The sequence below is a fragment of the Desmodus rotundus genome, chromosome 10, assembly GCF_022682495.2.
Source record: "Desmodus rotundus isolate HL8 chromosome 10, HLdesRot8A.1, whole genome shotgun sequence".
Classification (NCBI taxonomy): domain Eukaryota; kingdom Metazoa; phylum Chordata; class Mammalia; order Chiroptera; family Phyllostomidae; genus Desmodus; species Desmodus rotundus.
The window spans coordinates 91,215,703-91,234,216 of NC_071396.1; positions in this window are offsets into that span (position 1 = coordinate 91,215,703).

Below are 18,514 nucleotides of genomic sequence, written 5' to 3' on the forward strand. Positions count from 1 at the left end.
TGAGATTTTGCCCAGTTGTATGTTAGTGAATATTTAACAACTAGCTTTCCAGGAAAAACAAAAACAAGCAAAATAATAAAACCCTAATTACTGTGTTGGACAGTTTCCGTGGTATAAGTATTCTCACCAACACTGATTTCAACCTACCCCTGCTTTAACAACTAGCTCAAAAACTCCAGAAATTTTACCACTTAGCAGCTGTATGAGTGGGCTGCCACATCACTGACCTTACCTTTTTAATTAGCTCTTTCTTTTAAAAGCTTGGTAATCAAAATTGGGATAGTCATTCCTCTAAGCAGCAGTCACCACTAGCACAGAAACACACCAAGGAGTCAGGACTAAGTATTGAGCCCTGCAACACCTCAGGGGGGCTCTACCCCAGGATTACTGTTTATGTCCACGTTAGGTCCACAGAGAAAAGAGTATATTAAAAATATATGTCAATTTTACTCCTGGATGGCTGTGAGTAGGATTCAACTTATTTCCTTCCCTTTCATGAATTTGTCAAAAAAAGAAAAAAACATATGCAACCAACTTCCATTTAAACAAAAGTGATTTATTACTTTTCACCACAAGTCTGTGATCTTGGCAGGAATATTGAATGTGTCCATCACTGTACAGTTCCAGCCCTGCCTGTCTGCTCACACTGCCTGAAACTCTCTGTCATCCTTTTCCGTCTGTTATTGATGCTTCTCCCTCCTGGTCAGCGGCCAAGAAAAGAACCCAAGGTTTATGCTTGGCTGGTGAGAAAATCTGTGGATTTGGGCTTTGACCTTTCCAGATCTCAGTCAGTCTTTATTTTGTAGTTTGTTGAGGAATGGAGCTGATCCCTCTCGATGGCCATCAACTCAGTGGTCAGCTCAGGCAAATCATGTTGATGTTCTTCTAGTTGCTAGACAGTGCAGGGGGAGAGTTGATGTCTGCTCAGGCTGGACCTCAGGCAGCTTAGAGAAGGGGCACAGTGTGGGCACAGCTTAGAGAAGGTGGCTGCGTGGCTGGTGTCAGCACCGAAGGCAGGCAGGGAAACATCTAGGGAAAAATTTGAAGGTTAAGACTGATAACATGTCAGCCACTGGTAATGTAGTCGAAGCAAAAACTGCATATTATTATTCTTTATAATTTATTGAAATTATTGGGTTGACATTGGTTAATAAAATTATATAGGTTTCAGGAGTACAATTCTATAATTCATCATCTACATAGTGTATTGTATGTTCACCACCTCAAGCCACTCCTTCCATCATCATTTATCTTCCTATATCCTTTCCTACCAACCCCTACCTCCCTTTCCCTCTGGTAATCGTTACACTGTTGTCTGTGCCTATGAGGGTTTTTTTCCTTAATCTTTTAACCTTTTCACCCAGCCCTACCCCTCCTCCCCTCTGACAGCTGTCAGTCTGTTCTCTATCTATGAATCTCTTTCTATTCTCTTTGTTAGTTTACTCTCTTCATTGAAATCATATGGTACTTTTCTCTCTCTAACTGGCTTTTTTCACTTAGCATAGTACTCTCCAGGTCTGTCCGTGCTGTCACAAAGGGTAAGATTTCCCTCTTTTTTACAGCCAAGTAGTGTTCTGTTGTGTAAATGTACCCCATTTTTTATCCACTCATCTGCCAATGGTCACTCAGGCTGCTTCCAGAACTTGGCTAATGTAAATAATGCTGCAGTGAACTTAGGAGCACATGTATTCTTCCAAATTAGTGATTTAGGTTTCTCTGGATATATTTGAAGTAGTGAAAAACAGCCTATTATCATTAAATGACACACCTTCCCATTATATCTTAGCCTTGGACTCAGTGTTATTTCCCTGGTAAAAGAGCCAGAATACCTGGGCATAGGTAAGTAGGAGGTATATTTACCATCTTGATAGGACAGCAACTTGTCCTAGTTTGCCTGGGATTTTCCTGGTTTTAGAACTGAAGATACTATGTCCTAAAACCTCCTTCCTGTTAGGCAAACTGAGGGTTGGTCACTCTACAGCCTGAGCATCTAGAAGATAACACTCTCACTGTAAGTGTGTGTGTGTGTGTGTGTGTGTGTGAACTCATTGAATGAGGTCTTCCAAATACTGTACTGCATACCCATTAATTAACATTTTGGGGCATACAGGTGTTTCTCTAGATATTTCTGTCTAGTTATGCCATCAAATGTAGGTATTTTCCTCTTGTCCACAAAGAAGTCATGAGGGGCTGGCTTTCCAGAAATCGAGATTTAATAAGCCACTATGATGGCTTGAGCATTTTAATAGACATATAAAGAACTACATTTCACATTTCTTGGAATTTTGACAGAGATTGATATTGAATTCAATCAAATTTACCTTTTCATTTTTTAAAAGATTTTATTTAGAGGGGAAGCAAAGGAGAAAGACAGGGAGAGAAATGTCAGTGCACGAGAGAAACATCAATTAGTTGCCACTCATACGCACCCCAACTGGGGTCTGAACCTGCAACCCAGGCATGTGCTGTGGCCAAGACTCATATTGGCGACCTTTCGCTTTGACAGATGACGTCCAACCAACCCAGCCACACTGGTCAGGGCTACTTTTTCATTTTCTATTTACCCCTTTTTACTCTTTTACTATTAGCGATTTGTAAAAGGACATGTGACTATAATTTAGAAAGATCTGGTTTTGAATTTTGCACCTTCTACATGCTCAAGTAATTTCCTCCCTCAAACTTCCATTTCCTCTGTAAATCCATTCTTTCCAGGGCCTTATAATATTTTAGTTAGATAAAATATATAAATAATCTGATGCTTAGCAAATATTAGTTGACTTCCCTGCATTAAAAAAAAATCTTTAGCCATATGCAGTTTTCTAGTCTCCCTCTCATAATTCTCTTCTAACGATTGACAATGGTTTTATAATCACAACTTAGTAACTTCTGTGGGAGATATTCTTATAACAGAGACCAGCAGTTCATACAGCAAGGCTTCCATTCCACAATACTAGTGCATAACGTGCTAATGAACAAATGTGTCTGGTTACGATCTAAAATGACTCAAACTGACTGGTGCTCGGTGCCCAATATAAATGAAATATATCTACTTGAGGTATAAAAAGACCTTTGAGAAAGTTAATGAATCTTTCTTTTATGTTCATCCTACATTGTTTTTTAATATTATTTAGATACCCGTGCACCTGAATAAACTGACTTTTAGCATAGTAAACTAGGTCAAGATGCCAGCCCTGATTGATGAGTCATTTCGCTGACTTGACTGAAGTTGCCTAAATTAACTCTCAGTATATATGTAGAATAAGTAACAGGAAATATTGCGGGTACTAAAATATGAATACTAAATATAAAGACAATTTTGAAGATATGTTTAAGTTCATCCAAACCTCCCATTTCACAGATGGGAAAATAAGTGTCAGAAGTGGTGGTCTCAAAATTACACAGGAAATGGCAACAACTAGGATAAAGACCAAGACTCTTGACTTTCTAGTGAAGACTTGTTACACATTGCCTATTTTAAGAGAAAGATTCAGGTAGGGTCTTTCCCCCCACATTCAGGACACACTGCTTTTTTAATAGAAGATATACTTCATTTGGTGTCTATTTAAAATTATTAAATGTAGGGAAACCGATTAGCAGGGTGGAGGGAAATCCCTCACATCCTAGCTTGAACGTTTCCACTGGAAGTGACTGCTAATTGGTTTTCGGACAGTGTTGCCCTGGTCAGTTGTCTGCTCACTCCTGCAGAAGGTGCTGTTATGTGAGGGATACCTATTCTTATCTCTTGACCTATTACGTTAGTTGTCTGCTGTTGATAACTGTGTATCTAAACACATCCAGAGAACTGAGAGGAATGGCCTATTGAGAAACATCAGGATAAGAGCTCTAGCCCAATGAGAACTGGAAGGATCACCGTTCTGAAGGACATCCATCATTATCTTAAAAAGTGACTCTATCCTGAATATTGCTTTCAGACTTATTGCTAATAGCCAGAAGAAAATTGTTTACAAATTTAGGAAAGGAGGTTGCCCTGAATCTCCTCAATGATAGGTTTGACAAGCTGCAGTGCAACCGGAGAAGATATAGACAAAGGGCCAAGCAGCTTTACAGTTGTCCATGTGGAATATAACACAACAATTAATAAATAATAATATAAGAATAAACTCCGGTTTGCATTCCCACAACGGTAAACCTACTTCCGGCCCCCTCCCCCCGTAAATTGTTTCCATGCCCCAGACCCTGTACATTAGGATAAATTATCTGTGTTATATCTCAAGGAACTTGCTTGGAGTCCAGTGAAGGGAGCAAACAAACAAAAAATCAGAATATAGAGTGATGAAACATAGAGTGTTTGTAGACATAGACAACACTGAGAGAATGCGTGAGGTCCTCTGGGGCCCAGAGGAGGAAGTGACCTCTAATTTGAGACTAAGAGGTGAGTGGGATTGCTGAGTGCAGAGTGGTGGGAAAACAGTGCAGGCAAAGGTCCAGAGCGGATCCATACGTATTGGCAAGAGCGAAAGCACAGTACTTTGAGGGAGCTCCGTATGGGTGGTGCATAGAAGGCAAAAGATAAGTAAATGAGATGAACTGAAGGAATAACCATTGTGAAGAGCATTTTTAGCTCTACGAAAGACTGACCTTTCTTCGTCAGCAGAATCAATGAGTCATTTTTATCAGAGAAGTGACCGGGTCAGATTTGGGTCTCAGAAAGATCACCCCGGCTGTGTGAGAAATGGACTAGAGGGAAAACTGGGGAGAGACTAGACAAGAAGCTGTTGTAATAATGCAGGCAGGAGATGATGATGAATTGAACTAAACATTTTGAGAGTTATTTAGAGGATACATTCAGTGGAACAGGTGAATGAATTAATGTGAAGAACAGAGATGAAGCAGAAATCAAATCTGAAACAAAGAAGTGTAGTTCAGGTCTGAAAATCTGGTGGCTTGGGCAGCCAGAGGGTGATGAGACCATCATTGAGAGAGTGATAACAAATATTGAAAGAGGAACAGGTTTGTAGGGAGGAGAGAAGGGTGAGGTTTGGAACATACTGAGATTGAGGGACCAGAAAGTCATGAGTGTGGATGCGTGAGTCTGGAACTTGGAAGAGAGGCATAGGATGAAGGAAACACTTGGGAATTATTACTAAGGTTCAGGTGTTTTTTTTAAAGTCACAAAAGTATGTGAGGTCTATCTATTGTACATGAAGGGAATACATGCAGAGAAAAAGGGGTCATGAGGAAAAAACTCTGAGATACCCCAAAATCGGAGGCAGAGAAAAATAACCTATTGGAAAGAGAGAGGAAGCCTCTGAGTAGGAAGAAAACGGGAAGCGTGTGGATGCCATCACCCAGACGTGGATGAGGAGAAAAGGGGACAGTCGAATCTGTCCTAAGTCGGAATAATATTGGGTAGATGTGATAAAAGGAAAAGGGGGCAAAATAGCAAAGTACAGTGAGATGGTTGGCTGGATTGACAGAAAGTGGAGATAGGATGGAAAGTCAGAGACAGACAGACAGGAGGAAATTGACAGAAACATAGTAGGGCTCAGAAACCATAAATTCTCAATGAAGTCAAGATAGAGACAAGAAAAGTAACCGTTTAGTAATAGAAAGGTAAAAGTTGTGGTCAGGATGGAACTTTGTTATGTTCACACATTTAAAAATGACACAATAATGTATGAATACATTCGTGCTGAAAGTAATTCAGGGGGTAAAGAACTACAGAGGGCGAAATGCTGAAGTGTCTCCTCGTCTTCCCCATTGTCACTCCCTTCCCCAAAGCAGTTACTCTCAGCGCTTTGACGTTTATCCTTTTGGAACTTCCTTTTTCCAACATGTACACATGGCTGCACATAAGTTGTTTTTCCAGGAATGGATTCTAATTTTCTGACTGACTTTGTTCGGTGAACAATATGTCTTAGTGGACTTCCATATCAGTACATTTATAGCTACCTCATTTGTTTAAACAATTGCATGGTATTCTGTATTATACCATTACCGTAACTTATTTAAGCATTTTCCTATTATTGGGCAATTGAGTTACTTGAGAGCTGAATTTTAAATCAAATGTTTTAGAGGTGGAATAGCAATGAGCGGTGACAAAATACAGGGTAAGGGCGTATGAGTGGATGGCAGAAATAGAGCTGGGAGGCTTTGGAAATAGAAATGCAGGGGGGATGCGGCCTATGAGATGGCTTAAAACCAAGGGTACTGAGGGCATCCAGGGAGAAGGCAGGATTTGAGATGGGCCAAAGGGTGGTGAGCTTGGAGTTAAAGGCTTCAGAGAATAAGAGTGAAAAGTCAGCAGCATGCTAGACATCAATGATGAGGAGGTATTGAACACTATATGATCAGGTGGAAATAGCCACAAGACCTTTCTTTCATCCCTCTATCCTTTGTCTTTCCTGGGCTAAGCAAAAGTGTTCTGGAAGGAGCACTAGGGAGTTCATCTTAGGCAGAGATCATGAAGGAGAAAGAGAAATTTCTATTTGAGATGTATTTATTACAATAGTATCCCCCAGTACCTGCAATGTCTGTATCCAAGCCTGGGAGTGGCAGAGAGATTCATGAAGGAGTTGAGGGCAGTGGGGTTTACAATAAAGAGAGGATCTAGGGGCCTCAAAGGAAATGCTTATGGTTGGGAAGTGGGTGGGGATTTGTGTCCTGGAAAGAGGAAGCCACAAGCAGTGTGGAGTTGAACAGAGAGGCAGGGTATGAGCAGGATACTACGAGTGTGAAGTGGTAGGTTTATAAGGCCTCCTGGTTTCCCCAATAACTCCTTCCAGGACTCAAGGAGGTGGTGGGTCAAGAGGCTTCAGGCCTTTCAGGTGTTACTTATGACCTGAAGCAAGGTAGCTCCTGAGAAAATTCTCGTCACAGAAAGAGGCTGACAATGGAATCAGTCCCTGAAACTATCACCAGGTACTAGAAACAGCCTTTCTGTCCAGCGGGTGGTGGTGATGGGGGGGTAGTCACTATCTCCACACTAGGATCATCTCTACACATGATTCCCCATTGTCCAGGCTCAATTATAAATGGTTACACTGAATTATCTCCAAAATCAAAATCTATGATTCCAAGTACTATACCTCTATTTCATACAACTTTCTTCTTCTAGAAAAATTATGCTATTAGCAAAACTGATATCAGCCAGTAATTCTCAGCATTGGTGGTTCTGGATGTTTTAGGGTTTTATATGAGATGTGACATTTATTTAAATGGATTTGTTTCTTTGCTGTTCCTATTCCATGCTGGGGAGACAGCTGTCCTTGGGGTCTCTAGTCAACTTCTTTGCCATTCCATTCATCTCTCATAAAATCATTAATTTTTCTGTGTAGTGTTGCCTCCTGAGGGTTCCTTGCTCTGAGTCAGTAGAGCTGAGAGTTAATGTACATTTAACAAATATTTCTGGGAAGGTGCTTGGGGCATGAGTTGGAAAGACGTTTCCCTTTCACTGAAGGATGTTCTGTAAAAATTCATTTGTTTCGTGTAAGTCTTGAATAAGTGGATTCCTACTGTTCAAAACATACATTTGCATATTAAATCAGGCAGAACTGTATGCAGGTCAGCTCGAATCATAGCAGTCATTGAGCACCTACTGTGTGCCAGGTACTTTGCTGGGCTGTCTAGGAAAAAGGAAGAAACATGAAACACAGCTTTATTCTTAAAGTACTTGCAATTAATTGAGAGACCAAGAATGAGCATGCAGACAGGTAAATAAGGATAAAACATGTAATATTTTTTGATAATGAGTGGAACTTGATTAATGAACAAGTGAATTACACTGACACAAACTATCATAGCCTGAAAGAAAAATGAGAAACTTTGGGCTATAATAAATGGAAGAATGAGGAAATAGGCCCTTTTGGTCTCAGATCTTAGTGCCTTGAGTTTATGTCTTAAAGTTTGAATATACGGACAACATGAAAAATGCAACCTGTACGGTGAGTGAGAATGGTCAGAACAAATGCATTTGGGTTGCAAAATGCATGGCCTGTGTGTCTTCATGGACAAAAGGATGGAAACGCTAGAAGTCAGAGCCAGATAATGGAAGTAATAGAAGCTGAGCTTGATGAGTATAGATTACTCCACAGGCAGAGCCTTTGCTTAGGGCAGGGGAGCCTAGTTAGAACTCCAAGATGTGGAGACATTTTGAGTGGCAATAACAAAAGAAGAAAATATGAAACAGACCAGAAAAATGATGAGAATGCACCAAAGCCTATGTGAGTGGGTCTGGACAGATGGAGTGCAGTAGGAAGAGGCAAGAGGAACCCTAGGAAGAAGAGAATTGATTGAGTCACAAGTGCCAGGACTCTTCCTGTTCCCCACACATGTTTTCTGAGGTTCATCACACCCGTTGACCTCTCCGCCTGTCATGTTCTTCTCCCCTGGTGTTGCAGAGCTGGCTCTTTGTTGCCTTAATGCTCTCAGAAATCTCTCTATAAATGCTCTGAGAACTTTCTATCATGTGATATTCCCTCATTCTCATTGTAGAACTTTTCACTATTCCAAAGAATTTTGATCAGCACTCATTCATTCCTTTGCTTACGTATAGTCAAACTCACTTGATAAAATGCTAGTTCTGCAAGCAGAGGCCTAGGCTACAATGGGTCATGGCTATGACCCATAATCTGCATCACCAGAGTGGCACATATTCGATTCTCAGTAAACTCTTGCTGATGAAAGAATGATGGGGAGAGAAAGGAGGCAATGCTACAAGCATAATTCCTGGAGTCTGCTGCTCATATTATCATTTTGTATAAGGTATGATAATGAGTTTATACATAAGGGATTGCACATTGAAGTTTTGGTGCCAATGACTAGTAGAAAATGTTACCCCCAGGAAATTAAGTGTTGTGTCAAAGAACAGATGTGAGAATCTTTGTTCTCTTATCCTGAGTGCCTGTAGGACTGATTGGGGATCCCTTTGAATCCATTCAAAGTGTTTCCTACAGGTTCTCATATACCAGCAATATCTCTATGGTCCCCTTTCGTTCCAGTGCTAATACTCTATAATTTTAAGTTACCGAATTCATAATTCAAATCAATAGTCTTTTCATATAAGTGCTCATCTGGGGCAGCCACACATGTATTCCACTAAAGCTTCAAATATCTAAAATATATACATACCATTCATAAGAATGTTACTAGAAGGACCAATATCCATAGCCTGTTTCAAGAAGCACATAATTAAATATGTTGCATAACTATATACACTTCAGTTGTTTAAAGTCTTATTATAGAAACCACTACTAATTTCAAAAAATGAGCACTGAGATGCTTGCTAAGTTTGAATCATATTTCTTTTTTCATATTTTGTGAAAAGTCAGAGAAGTATGTACTGAACTTTATATTAAACTATTCATTGGTGATTAATGGAGAATCAACTGTGTCAAGATAAAAGTTGGAGATTTATTTATGTCCTCTGTGCATAGTAAAAATTAGTATCTGGAATAGAAGGCATCTGAGGCATTTCAGCTAACGTGCATTTAGTCTGATGAACGGCATTCCGAAGACCCTTATTTGGAGGGGCTAGAGTTACAGGATGTCTGTACCCACCAAAGAGCAGTGAAGAGCATAGGTTGTCTCGTCTCTGCAACAGGTGTGACAGATTCCTACACGAGGGTGAGAATGGGGAGCAACATGAGTAAGTGACCTGAAGTGACTAGTAGTGATAAAAAATTGCCACTTTATCTAAGCAGCACTAACTCACGCTTAGGTGGAAAAGACAGAAACCTAATTTTGCTTGCAAAAGGAAAGAGTTTTCTGCTTCAAAAAGATTCTGTTCCTATTCACTCACTGCTATTGGAAATATTTTCAGTACGTATCTGAGCATGTCATGATGATGTTTCAAAAAGGGCTTAGCTATTTCCACAGAGCAGTTACACTTTTAAAGCGTACCTCTGACTTGAATTCCCCAGGAGTCATGGATGGATGGTCTGAGAGTCTCCGCTGGGAGCGTTGCTTCGGAATATGGGGCAGAAAGAACCAAATGGCCCAGCAGGAAGCCAGTGTGGAAAAAGCAAATCAGGGCTCCCAGAAAGGGCAGTTTTAACTTCACAGTTTTGCTCTTAAACCTTGTTCAAAAGTGACTTTCTTCTTAAATTCTGGAAACCAAGGAAAATAACTATAGCAGTGATTCTGTTCTCGACAAAGCCCTGTGGTCCAGCTTGAGAAAATTTCCTTGATCCAGAAGGAAGATAGGAAGCCCTCAGGGTAAAGTTACTGTAATGCGATTATGGACTTTCTGAAAAAGATCAGCCACTGAAATAGCCCAACACTACAACCAGCAGAGCTGTCGTGGGCCGCATCGAGACGAGTCTCTGTGGACTCAGCGCAGGTGCTGTTACTTTCAGAGAGGAGTCAGTGTTCTCTAGAAAAGGCGGGCTCTGCAGACTATGAGCACAGACACGAAGAGAACTACAAGGCCAAAGAAGAACTTTATGACTTGACCCGGTTGCATTACCTTCTGAGGTGTTTATCTGTTACTGATAACTTTTCTCTCAGTGACAAAGACAGGATTTTCCTGTTTTATGTGGCGTCACAGGAGCTTGACCCTGTTTCTGTGAGGAGGTCTGGCTCAGAGTCTCTGGATGATGTTGATCACATCTTGGATGTTCATTCAAGGATGCTGCTCACCCGCTTTCTTCAGAGAAGCCATGATTTCTTACCCTGTTCTGCCAGCTTCTTGCAAGAGGAATACCATCCAGTCCAGTGAACTATTTATAAATGGTGCTCTGTAAATGCTAGCTGCTGATGATTATAATGATCGTGTTGGAATGACTTGATTAAAGAAGAAATGTGTATAGATTTTAGTAACCAGAGGAGAGGGGGGAGGGGATAATGGAGGAAAGGGAGGAAGGGATTTCAGGAACAACTATAAAGGACACATGGACAAAACCAAGGGGGCATGGAATCAGGTGAGGGGGAGGTAGGGATGGCTGGGGTCAGGGGCGGGAGGTAGTGGTGGGAGGAAAATGCAAAAAAAAAAAAAAAAAAAAGGAAATTATATTTATCCTTGAGCAGGGGTCTTCCTTGAATGAGGATGTCACATTTTTCTCCACACTCTGTAAAAGAAAGCTTTCAGTCTCCCATTTTGTATATAAAAATTCTAGAACAACATTAGATCACCAATGCTTACATTTAGTTTTAATTAGCAATTACTTCTGAGCTGCACAATGCAATGCTTTAGTAAAAGAAATGGAAACATGTATTAGTCTGTCAGTTTTGGTGCAAAAATAACTTTCTTTTAAACTGCACAGATTGGAGATGTATACTGAAATATAGATTTTTGACTTTTTATCCATCCATACATCTCTTCTCAATCTCTAGGATTCTTAAACTTCAGCATGTGCTTGGTTCACTATTGAATGCTCTCCTCACTGTTACTCTCCTCCAAACACTCCCGGTCACAAATGAGACAGATGATTTTCATGTGTGATTGGGAAATGTCCTCTTAACTGGAACTGGCTGGAGCTGTGCAGGCTAGAAATAACTCTTTTCAAAGTACATAGTCTGGAAAATGATTTCGAAACTTGAGCAGAGAGGCAGAGGAACATGAGGCTGCACAGTGGGTGTCTGGGCATAATGGGATGAGGAAAGGTGGTACACAGACACATTTTATCCTAGGAAAATGATGTAGGGTGACCTTAGTGAAAATGCGTTCCATGTTTATTCAAGTATACCTGATAATAAACTAGGACAAATAGAAAACGTCATACTTTGTAGTTAAAGGGTAGGGTATTAAGACTGTAATTTTCACCTTCTTCCAATCAGCCTGAATAATAAGCAGAGCTATCACCAATTCATTCATTCAACACCTATTAATTGAGCATTAACTATGTATCAGACCTTGGGATAATATCTGCTGCAAACACTGTCATTATCTGCAAAGAGCTCTCAGCTTGTAGAAAAAGAGGTAAATTTGCACTTATGGTAGTGAGGTGAGTGAGGGAGCGGTGTGTAAAGGTCCAGAGGAAGAACAAAGAGTAAAAGCACCGATCTGTAAGGTGGGGCACAAGGTGTCAAGGGCAACACACGGAAAAGATGCAAACTGAAGTGACATATAAGCATGTCTTTATCAAGCAGGGTGTAAAGGCCATTGCAGGGTATGACGGGTTCACAGGCACCAGCCCCATGCACGAGGGGTGATTCAGGAAGCTGCGGGAAGTCTGGTGTGATTCCAGCAGGTGTTTTTTGTTTTTTGAGGACAGTGATTGGTTTTGAGGTTAGGAAGGTAGACAGGCATCAAATCATTGGAGACTTTCCTCTTTTTTTTTTTTTTTTTTAAAAAAAAAAGCCAATTATAGTTTACATGCAGTGTTAGTTTATATTAGTTTCAGGTGTACAGCATAGAGGTTAGACATTCACATAGGTTACAAAGTGTTCCCCTCGATATTTGCAGTACCCAATTGGCACCATACTTTGTTATTGCAGTATTATTGGCTAGATTCCCTATGGTCTACTTTGTATCCTCGTGTCTATTTTGTAACTACCAGCTTGTACTTTTTAATCCCTTCACCTTTTTTAACCCAGTTCCTCTAATAGTGCCACTGCCCCCTCCCCGGCAACCATCTGTTCGTTCTCTGTATCTGTGAATCTGTTTCAATTTTGTTTAGTTTGTTCTTTAGGTTCCACACACAAGTGAAATTGTATGGTATTCGTCTTTCTCTGACTTATTTCACTTAGCATAATACCCTCTAGGTCCATCCATGCTATTGCAAATGGTAAGATTTTATTCTTTTTTTGGATTTTATTCTTCTCTGTGGCCAAGGAATATTCCATTGCATATGTACACCAGAGCTTCTTTATCTACTTTCTACTGACGGGTGCTCAGGTTGTTCACAGAAGACTCTCCTATAAGGTATATGGATTTGAGCATGAGGTAGTTCTCCAATGTACCAGTTAAAAGAACTCCTTAAATTCATTTTTTTTGGCAGACTCACACATGAAGAAATAGCTATTAAATAAGAAAATATATAAGCTATAATTAACTCAGCAAGGCATTTATAGGAATCTGTGCTTTATTAGTCACTACAGAAATGTTTCCTGAACACCGACATTGTGCTGTTCGCTGTCCTGGGAAATGGAGATGCATGGACTATGAGACAATTTCTGTTCCTAAGCTGCTTAGTGTCCAGTGGGGGAACCAAAAGTCAACAAACCACAGCAACATATGTGATAGTTCCAATAGTACAGTCCCTGATAAGTGCCAGAGGAACTAAAGGGGTGAGAGGATATTAGGGTGTCTTGGGGGGTGTCAGGAAAAGCACCACAGAGTGAGGCTTAATTCACCTTTCAAATAAAGAGTAGGAGTTTTCCAGAAGAAGCCTTGCAGTGAAGGAGGGTAGAAGGCATTCCAGGACGAGGGAACAACTTGTCTGCAGGCTTAAGTACAGAGGAGAACAAAGCACGAAGTTACTGTAACAGCAGGGAGGCGGAGGACTGAGAAACAATGACTGGACAGACCTCCTTTTATCTATTAGGAAAAGGGAAATGAACGCAGTGAGTTCTCCAGCTCTGTAAAGGTTGGGCAGATCCTTGACCACCTAGTTTGTTAGGGCTCACGGGCGTAACAACTTTTAATTAGAATTCCCAGTTATTCCTAGAATCTATAGCATTCTCTTCTTGGTTGAAATATCACAGTTAAAACAACAGAGGAAGGAGATTCACAGAATTAAACAATATTATGAAACTGGAAATCAAACTGAAATTATATATGCTGCTAATTCAAAAACACAGATAGGAGGGGAAATACCAAAATGGTAATATCTGCATTTTAAAAGTGCTATTTATCACCACTTTGCAACCTACTATTATTGGACTATTACCTCTATGATTAAACTTTTCAATTACATGTTGCATTATATTAGGCTTTATACAATCATTAATTAGTTCACTCATATCAAACCCCATGAGGAAGCAGAGGGATTTTATTACCGACTGTTTCACAGATGAGAAAACAAAGGCAACGAGGTTAAGTGGCTCCCTGAATTCCTTCTTCCGGGTCTGGGGCTGGCAGGTTTGGTGACGGGCCCCCCGTGTTGCCAGTCTGGCACAGCAAATTCAGTCCTGCTCCGAGCCTCACGCTTGCCTCTGATTGGGAGCGGGTGCCCCTGGTGTTCTTGAAAATTAATGATATTCAGAGCTACAAGATATATCTGTCGCAGCCTATGTTTGTTTACTTGTGGCAATTAGCGACCATCTGCTTTGGAGGTGAGGGCATCAGGCCCTCCTTCTTTGGAAGTACTGACTTTTGGAAGGAAAGAGTTTTCAAAGGCTCAGGCTCTCAGGGAAGGAGAGCTGACAAATGAGTAAGACTCGGTGTCTCTGGAGAGGTGGGGGCGCATGGGGAGGAAAGCAAATTGAGTTGTTTATTCTCTGCTCTTGCCTCTCCTTTTTCTCCATTCTGTCTCTTCAAACCATTTCCCTTTCTTAGTCAGAGTTCCCATCAAACCAGTAAAGAGGCTGCTGAAGAGGCAGCGTGGTATCCTAGCCCTTGGCCTTGCACCCAGATGACTGAGTGTGGTAGGGTTCAGAGGACAAGCCAGCCAGTCTGCACATACGTTGTGCACCACGGGGCTGACTGTGGTATGGGGAGTGCATGGATAGGAGATGAGAAAGAAGCTGCGTGGTGACAAAACGTCTCCAGCTGCTTTGTGGGAACGTTCTGGACCTTCTGGGATGATGAACTTGTCCCATGCCCATGCTTGTAAGGAGGCTGGCCAGCTTGGGAAATACAATCATTCTGACTACATGGCTGACTTGCAAGGTAACTGAACAAATTCCAGGACTCCTGGCTCTATTCCCTGGCATGTCCTGCTAACCTGACAAGCAACTCAGGTGAAGCTGTGATGCTCAGGCTGAAATCTTATCCTGGTTGCTTGGGATTATGCGTTTCTCTCTACTTTATGAATCTCTTCTTCCATTTTCAAGCCTGTCTGTCTTTGCCTCTATGCCTTGGGTCTCTCTCTCTCTCTCTCTTTTTGTATTTTAGCTCTATTTTTGTTTACAAACAAACAAAACATACCTGTCCTGTGTTTTCTACCATCATTATGTGGGCTGCTTTTCTAGCACCCTTTTCTCCATTTGTCAGAAACCAGCTCTAAGGAGAGCACTGGCCTCAAGTCTAATGTAGTAGAAACTCAGGTAAGTACCTCTCTGTCCTGCATTCTTCCCAGGACTCTCACATTTGTAGAGATGGTGGCTGTGGCTGACACAGGAGGCGCTTTTTCCAAGGGAAGGATTCAGATTGCCGATGACTCCTGATGGCCTTGGCAGTGATGTGCTGGAGCTGGCTTCCACAGGCTCATGAAGCTGATTGTGCACACCTCTTTCCCAGTGATGTCGGTAGTTTGAAGTTGTCTATATAGGTGTATTTAGACAACGGGAATTGGCAAACCGTACACAGCAGGTCTTCTTTCTGGAGAGCCGGTTTACCAGCATACCATTACTGCTGCCCATGGCCGGCTAGGTGGGCTATTAGATGTGTTCTTGTCCGATCCCCTCTTCCGATCTCATAACTCAAAGCTGTAAGTGTTCAGTGTGTCGAATCATGTACTCGTAATGTTCCTGACCTGAGTTTTACTGGAGGCAGGTTGCAGAGTGAACTCAAGGAACACAGCCTAACCAGAGTAATATTTTAGGTTTCTGGCATGTTCTGGAGAAAAGAGCTCAGACCTGGAGCCAGGAGCCCTATGGGTTTGTCTTTGTTCTCTTAGTAACAAACAGGGTCTCTCAGCCACGCAGGGAAGGACAATCATTTTGTGCTCAGCTTTCTTACGTGTTAGATGGGGACAGTGATTTGTTTTCATACGGCTCTTACTGTCTTGTTCTGTGAAGCAAATGGAGTAGAGTCTCATAAATGAGGGGGTTGTATTTGGCCAGGAAAGAGGATGGGATTGGGAATGAGATGGACTTGGTTCAAAACCTGGGTTTGCTGTTTGATGAGCCACCTGGCTAACTCCATCAATTTTAAGATTGAGTGAATGATAGTAAATATTCAAGGTAGTTGTGACAATTAAATTAAGTAACCTTTTAAAAGATGCTTAGGACTTAATCAGTGATATTATTATTGCTATTATTATTGTGATTAGCTAATAATAGCTAATCATTGCTATTATTAATACTTCTTTGAATATGCTGTACAAACTCAAAGGCATTATTATTTCATTTCAGCACATGGAACATCTGTCACAATTGCTTTGTCTAGTGTCTGGCTCAGAACAAATGTTTAGTAATTTTTAAAAAGAATTTGTGTGATTCAGTAGGGTTATTTTCAGTACAGTTCAAGTTCACATAATTGACTTACCTAACTATACTCTTAGAGGAAAAAGAGTTTGTGTTTCAGATAAAACATTTTTGTGACTTAAAGTTGTCCTTCAAAAATCTAGAAAACCTGGGTAAGTAAGGCAGGCTGGTAATAAATTGCCCATAATAGATGTAAGACATTATAGATTTTACCCAGGGAACTTGAGAGCTGTCATAAAAATAGCACTTACCTTCTAATTTCCTGGGGTTGTTTTGTAAGGTTCTTGTAAGTGTCCCCTTGGGAACTAACCTATTCACATTCAGGCTGAGAACTGCACCTTGCTTAGCTGATGTCTCTTAGAAATGTAAATCAGATCAAGAGTTACATGTTTATATGGTACCAGAAAAGCAGCCCCCATTCTCAGGCATCCCAGCGTAGAAAGCAAACAGGAATCTGATTGTCATTCTTTGTCTATATTGTTGGGGAGCCAGCAAGTCCTATTCATGGTGAGGGAAATATTTTTCATATCGGGGTCATTAATTTCTTTTTTTCTTTATTATTATTATTATTTTTTAGGTTAACGCTTTGTTCTTGAGGAGAAGGTAATCATGAAATAGTTACCAGGCTGCCGCACAAAGGGCTCTCGTTCACTGCATGAGCTAAGGAGAGGCACTGAGCCTTCTTTTGCGGGGAGGGTGACCGTGCATCCTACAGTGAGCCTGAGGTTTAAGGTCCCCAACCTCTGGGGACCTTAAGGCAGGGGTCCCCAACCTCTGGACCTCAGACCAATACTGGTCTGGACCTGCTAGGAACTGGGCCACACAGCAGGAGGTGAGCTTGAATGTAATGTGTTTGAATCATCCCAAAACCATACCATCCCACCTCACCCCCCGTCTGTGGAAAAATTGTCTTCCACGAAACCCATCCCTGGTGCCAAAAAGGTTGGGGACCACTGCTGTGGAGTACTGGACAGCCTGGGCGAGGTGCTTAGCTTTTTTGAGTTCTAGTTGTAGTATTTGAAATATAAGGAAGACATTTGCTACTTTCTGGAGTAAAGATAAGGATTAAAGTTGCTCATATATGGCCACTCATTCTGAACCAATGTTAATCTTCTCCCCAGTCCCAAAGGTATTGACTATTAGTTACCTTTGTTAAAGTAAAACAAAATCAATGACATATGTAAAGGTATGGTAAGGAAGACATTAAGGGAGATGGAGTTGCAGGGTCTACTGCAATAGGAATAGGGACCATTGTGATGGAGTTCTGCAGTGGGAGAGATGTACTGGGCTCAACTCTGAATACAGCCTGGGCAAGTAGGAATTTAGAGCCAAGGAGCAGGATGGCGTCAGTGCATGGGAAGTAACTACGAGCAAACATCAAGGGTCAGGGAGAATTCTGGCTATGCTGACCTGACAGGACTCTTGCTGAAAGCAGCTGAGGTGATCAGACATTGTTATCTGGGGGTGGTGGAGGGTGAGGAACCTGATCAGATAGGGTGGGCAGGGCCTTCTGGTTACACTGACTTAGCCTAATTCTTGCTAAATTGGACCATGCAGGGATGAACTCAGAGGTCCAAATCTCAGGCCTAGTTGGAAAAGAGTTCAGGGAAGCTTGAGTAGAATGAAAATCAGTGACAGAATCTTTGTCATGCCAGAAGGTACATCTGTTTCTCAATGACAAGGTAATAGCATGTTCTGATAAGGGAGCACAGGAGTTAAGAAAGACCCAGAGCTAAGGGCATTTCCCTGAGAGGTGGGCCTGTGCGGCAAGGCTTGGACCTCCCAATGGCCTGCGTGTGGCAGGGGTGGGTACAATACAAGAGGGAGAGGCCTCCCCTTCTTTGCAATTTCGTCTGAGCCAAGTTAAGGAATTTGGAGATGTCCTGCTCCTAGGACTGTTGCAAAATTTCTTAGATTTTTGGGGACTCTACCAGCATTAGTTTTTAAAGAAGTAGCCCCGACTACACTCCTTCCAGAGGAAATTAATATTTTTGATGGACCATTTCATTCCCCAAATTGAACATAAAGGAAAAGACTTTCACTTTGTAAAAGGTTCCTAGGAAAATATAATTGTTGTTTTTTAAAAAATAGGGAAGACCAGTCAGATGGATAAAGATGTATAGGTTAATTGCTAAATCTATGTCTCACCTGCATCTTTTATGTGGCAGATATGAATGCTTTATAGGTAATGAGGTCCTCACCGGAGAGTTATGGCCTACCAGCCTGACATTTGTAAAGCTGTAAAATGTAGGGGGAGCTTTAACAAGCAGGATGAGTTGCCTCCTGCATATTAACACAATTATGC